The sequence below is a fragment of the Canis lupus genome, chromosome 38, assembly GCF_048164855.1.
Source record: "Canis lupus baileyi chromosome 38, mCanLup2.hap1, whole genome shotgun sequence".
Taxonomy (NCBI): Eukaryota; Metazoa; Chordata; class Mammalia; order Carnivora; family Canidae; genus Canis; species Canis lupus.
Window position 1 is genome coordinate 15,782,759 of NC_132875.1, and position 6,037 is coordinate 15,788,795.

Sequence of the window (6,037 nt, forward strand, 5' to 3'; positions counted from 1 at the left end):
CCCCAGGCCGCCCCCGCCCCGCCCCGCACCCAGCCCGCGGCCCCGCTGCAACCCCGCACCTCGCGGGCCGCGCTCCGGGCGCCCAGGTGGCTTAGGCGTTGCCGGGAGCTGCGGAGAAACCCCCAGGCACAGTCGCCTGTTGCTGGCCCTCAGCTTGCAGCGTCCTTGGCGGCGGAGCTCTCAGACGTAAATGTCCCCCTGCCACCAGCTGGAGTTTCAGGCTAGAATACAGCAAAACGCACTTACCTAAGCACCGTGCGTCTGTGCTTTGCTGGAGTAGACTGGGTCCAGAGGAGAAGACCCGACTGCACTGAAAGTTGCGGGTTTTTTTTTTGCTCTTGCTTTTGGGGTTTTATCTCCCCCACCCCCTCCTTCCCCCCTTGCGCAACAGCAGCAGTCCTCCAAAGAGGGTGTTTGAATTGAATTCTGCTAAGCCCTCGCTCCTGCAACTAAAGTCACGGCGGCTGATGGCACTTGTCAGCCAGGACGACCAGACGAGGAAGGAGACCAGGTAGAAAGTAGTGGCGGGCGAGGGGCGCCCAGCGGTGCGCACCGCAGGCTCAGCCCCGTTCCCCCGGGCTGGGGGTGGGAGCCGAGGGGGGAAGCCCTTGCATCCTGAGCCGGGGGTGGGGTGGCGCTGCAGCTGGAGTACTTTCATGTCTGGAAGCTAAAAGGGCTTTTGAATTTTAAAAAGCATTGCTTGGGTCTTCAAGTCAGCCCATCAGTAAGCACAGGGATAGTTCTTTCCCAGAAATTTAGAAAGAGAGAGCAGGAAAGGAAAAAAGGAAAAAAAAAAATGAAGGAAGAAAAGACTGAAGAAAGAAAGCAAAAAAGAAAGAAAGAGCTTAAAACAATAGGTCTCACCTCCATCCATCCCAATAAAGAGAAATGTTGTAGAAACCAGGAACTTGTGCTGATGGGGGCTGGGCGGGGGGGGGGGGGGGGCGGGTGTCACAGAGAAAAACCTGAGTATGCATTAGAGATTACACTACACGCAGGCTTGACATTTAATTTATACCGTGTCCTTGTCCATATGTGAAGTAAAAGCTAAGATTTAAATGTTCCTCAACATACCTACAGTTAAAGGGGAAGTGATGATCATAACTGTCAGTGAAGCCCATAAAAATGTTCATAAAAGCAAAAAAAAAAAAAAAACCACTGAGTTATTAACATACTCATTAAGTAAGAATTGAGTCTGGGGGTCGAACAAGTGTGAAGAGTGAGGCAATTACATTTTTGCATATAAAGTCTGTCCCTGATTTTCAGTTTATTAGAACCAAGATCATCAGTGCTTTTTTCGGATAGCTCTCCGCCTCTGAAATGAGCACTCTGTGTCCAATTAGCTGCTCACCAACTAAATTCACAAAATCAGAAATGTACTAAATAAGATGCCTGGATTGAAACACAATGCCCAAAATAACGTGTTCGTGTGTGATTTGGGATGTTGTAAGAAAAAAATGGTGCACTTAAAACTCCCACTCTTCTTCTTCCCATAGAGTGGTTTTTAGTGCTTACCGTCCTGCTAAATCCATTAAAAATACACTTTACAAAAGTCCTCCTTCAGTCATGTAATTGCTTGCAATGAACAAATGCTGACCTGAACAACCTTCTGAAGATCAGGGACTAGTGAACTTTCTCAGACCCTGAAATTGTCAGAAGGTTTCTTTTAAGCTCACTCTTAGATAAACATATAAAATTTGACCTTTCAAATAGCACAAGAATGTGTGCCAAGAAGCATTAATGGGGGGGGGGATGGTTAATGTTTCCTATAACCTGTAATATAAATGAGGATAGACATAAATAATGTAAAAGGTGATGGGCTAATTCATTACATGGGCTATATCTTAGTAGCACGATTGCAACTAATATACTAATTAATGAACAGTCACACAGATCTTCGATGTCTGAAAGTAACAAAAATATCCTTAAAAATGAGATATCGCTCAAACACACAAAGCTTATTAAAAATGACACTAGCAATAAGTTTGCAATATAATATAAGGAGAAAAACTTACCAGAGGACATTTCAGGAAGCAAGATGACCGTGAGAAAAATATATCCAGGATTCAAACAGATATTCCATGATCTTCCAAATCAAGGTAGTGATGAGCTGCAGGGTGGTGGAACTTTGAAAAAAATCAGCAGTTCCTGGTGGCGTGTAACCAACTAAAAAGCAGCTACACAGAAAGCCACGAACCCCCCCACCCCCACCCAAGGAAAAGAAACAAAATGTGAAAAGAGGTGCCTTTTATTGGGGAGGGTGGGACGAGGGGGGGCTTATTTGTAATGATCCTTAGGCAGACAAAGTGAACATTTACTGACTGTCCATGCCCATACAGTGGGAGAAAATAGAAGCCGTGTGACCCCAGAGAACAGGAGGTGAAATACAGATAAATCTGCAAAGAGAAGTAAAAGGATGTGTTGAAGACAAGAGATAAAGAGAGAACTAGTGAGCGAGGCTGTAGTCATCGTGATAGATACAGCAGCAGGAATGATTTAGGCTGCTGGGAAGGATCCAATGAGAATTCAAGAGGGCACTGCTTCGGAAATCCTGCTCCCTTCTCCCCACTCGCAGTTCAAGAGTCACCTGCGTTGAGAACATTCTGATTAGGATTAATAGTATTCCATCAGTGCATTTCACTAGGATTTCCCTTGAACTCTCACTCGCAGCAACTGAGGGAGGCGCAGTAAGGAAGCCCATACGACCCCCCCCCGACACACACACCCCACCACCCCCAAATAAGCCACTGTGGTCACTTTAGGATGAGCAGACCAGCAGCGATTTGCACTGGGGGTGGAGACCGGAGGGCCGAAGAGGGGCCGAGGCCGCGTCGCCGGGCGCTTTCGGGGGCGCAGCGCGGAGGCTTAGGCTGGGGGGCCCGGCGCCCGCCCGGGTGATGGGCTGCGGCGGCGGCAGGAGCCTCCCGGAGCCCGGCTTCCCGCAGAATTCTGCAGCCCGCGCCTCGAGGCCATCACTTCCCCCCGAGAGCTCAGCTCCCAACGCCTTGCTTTAGAAGCTGGAGCTCTGGGGGACCTGGGGACCGTCCCCGGGGGAGCGGCGGCCGCGTCCCCCCGCGCTCCTGCACGGTCACCCGGGGAGAGAACCAGAAAAGGCTTTGCTGCCGAATGCATTCCCTTGTCGTGTTCGTGTCCCGACACGGCACACGCGATCGCCTGATGGATCGGGTAAGATGAGCTTTATTCCTTCTCCTGTTTCCCCTCCACGGTCCCATCCCGTCTCCCAAGCCCAAACCCGAAACCCTAATCCCCGGGTCTCCCTCTCCCTCTCCACCCCTCTCCCCCCACCCCCCCTTCTCATTCAATTGGAGAACTTCCCTTTCCTCTTTGAAATCGACTTCCCCCAGGGAACTGCCTGTGCGACCGAGGGGCTGGTAATTCTCTTTTTAGATGATTTATATTTTGGCAGTGGAATGATTCCCCCCTCGCCACCCTCGGGACCCTCCTTAGGGGGGACCCCCCCCTCCCCGTGGGTTCACCCTCCGAGCTCGGATCTGGATGAAGAGCGCTGTGGGAGTCTTTTGCCCTCTGCTCTCTCTTCCTCCGGACCCTGAAGCTGGAGCATTATCCGCCTCCCTCTCTCTCTCTCTCTCTCTCTTTTTACAAATAGGAGGGAAAGGCAGAGTGGAAATTGATTTCTTGCAGAGACTGAGGCGCCGAATGATGGAATAAACATTTGCCCTGGATAAAAATGTTCTTGGTAAGTAATCTTATTTTCTACGGTTTTAAAGGAAACACATTGCTTCGCATCGCCCCATCCCCCACTCCATTCATTTATTTGCTCTCTGTATGTAAATCACGAGCTGGGTCAGTGGAAATTTTCTTTTCCTCTTTCCTGGGAGAATAGCAGCATGTAAGGGTGAATTTGAACTAGGGGGCTTTTAAGAAGAAAATATGAAGGCTTTAAGGCTCTTCATTTCTTACATTCAAAACCTACACACAGGTAAAGCTGATTCCTGCTTGCATGCTGGAAGAGTATTTAAATACCTCCTTTATTTCCTAGTGTCTTTTCTTTCTCTCTGAAAATAGAATGACTTCGGGTAGTAGCCCCATGTCCAAGGTTTTCATATACCTTGGTCATGTTCTAAAATTCCATTGCAGAGATGAGACTGTGTATTAAGCTAAAGCTTAATGAGTAAGCTTTAAACTAAAGGCAAGTTAGAGCCATGGTACCCCTTACCGATGTGTACATCTTTGTCCCAATTCTTGTACCAGATACAAATTATCAGCTTCCAAGATAGCCATTTGCATGTTGTGGTGAGACCTATAAATTCAGAAAGCCCTCTGGTTTTCATGAGTCTATAGCACCCCCAGCCTGCATTTGCTTATTATGTGACGAGTGTAAAAGTGGGAGGAAGCCAAACAGCCCTGGATTGTGCTTACATCATATGTCACTAAGTGTACAGAATAATACATCTTGCAAATTGTGTGAAATTGGTTTATTAAGCGTCAGCTGACCGTTTTGGATACAAAGAACTAAAGGAGACTTGCTTGAAGAGACATCATTGCAATTTTGAGTCATAGAATATATTTTATGGGTGTAATATCTGTATTATTTTTTCCTCCATTGTTGTTATACCTTATACTGTACACCCCTTATGCCCAACTTTAATGATAAAGAAAAAGCTAACTTGAACAAAATTTATTCCTGATACAAATAGGATGGCCTTAACTTCATCCAAAACATCTATTAAAATTCCATTGATAAGAATAGAGTTCATTTCAGATCATCAATTTTCTAGAATTCTATTAGGAAATCCCAGAAGACAGATAGCCAAGTGTAATATTTCAACAGCAAGGCAAATTGTGCATGTGCTCAATCAAGTATCCATAGTCTTTATTACTATCAAAATTGTCCAGGGAAAAAATTTCATGTGTGTTTAACTTTTTTTTTTTTCTTTCTCTCCTTAGGCTGTGTTCCAACCCTAATAAGGACCTACAGCAGAAGTTTTTCTTCAGTCATCTAATGTTACCCAAAAGATTACTTGTGTGTTATATCTCTTTTTACACAGGCTGACAAATGTTGGTAGGGGGATCTGAGATCCACACAAGGAGGATGAATGCCCTGAATTACATTTGTTACAAATTCAACCTTAACAATTGTGATATACAGATATACAATCTTCCTAAGCTGCCTAAACCTACTTACCTAAATTACTATTCAAAGAAATACAGTTATTTGTTGAAGACCCAACCTAAGTTAGAAAATGTAACATTTGTGAAATAAATGTAAGGTTGTTGTTCTTTTAAATATTTGAAGAATAAAAAGCTCAGGATGATACTGACTTTGTGACCCATGGTTCCCTAACTTTAACATATTTTATAGCACTTAAAATTTGTTAAACTCTGTAAGTATCTGAGCATTATATTAAATCATATGATAAAATTTGATGAACCTCAAAATAGAACCATAGGTTTTTATATCTCTTACTTAGCTCCTACCTGGTTTGTACTTAGACCCATCTCAAAAATTACACATTTCATTTTATACTGAGTCTGTCCTTTACTGAATAATCTCAAGGTACATCTACAGTTGGTATTTTAGCACATTTTATATTACTGGTAAGGTCTTTGGTTTGCCTTCCTGGCTCCTTCTTGTGGGTATATAGGAACCACTTAATATATTTCTTACCTATTAATTCACTAACATGTCTAATCCAAAACCAATGTCCAAGGCATTTGTATTTGAGAAATTGTGAATCTATTTGTGACTAAAAATGACAATGTGCTTTAGGTTGTCTTAACCTCAAATTTATACTATATATAAATATGTAATTTATATCAATTACATTTATGTTAAATTACATTTTTAAAAAATTAATTAAATATCAAATACATTTATATTAACTAAAAAGTAATCTAACGTATTACTATAAAAATGTAGTAATAAGAGTAAATTAAAACTTTCTTGCATACAAAGTGAATCAGTCATACATCGTACACATGTGATGCATATATAGTTTCCCTCATTAGAATATTGAAATTTATTCATTTTAGTATCTGCTATATGTTTATTTTG

General features: G+C 43.6%; 1 protein-coding gene and 1 long non-coding RNA gene across 3 annotated transcripts in view; one reads left to right on the top strand and one right to left on the bottom strand.

The window, feature by feature from the left end:
- Positions 1–2,660, bottom strand: part of BRINP3 (BMP/retinoic acid inducible neural specific 3) — a 378,546-nt gene extending 375,886 nt beyond the window's left edge. The window contains exon 1 of one of the 2 annotated variants that reach the window (XM_072814341.1): positions 2,016–2,660. The gene's annotated coding sequence lies outside the window, so the exon portion shown is untranslated. Of the gene's footprint in view, positions 1–246; positions 633–2,015 lie in introns of those variants that run through there. The other variant, XM_072814340.1, reaches the window with a different exon arrangement.
- Positions 2,661–2,768: 108 nt separating this feature from the next.
- LOC140626610 (uncharacterized) lies at positions 2,769–5,304 on the top strand. The gene is made up of 3 exons (XR_012025677.1): positions 2,769–3,186; positions 3,629–3,718; positions 4,930–5,304. It is a non-coding gene; the product is annotated as an uncharacterized lncRNA (long non-coding RNA).
- Positions 5,305–6,037: the final 733 nt, after the last annotated feature.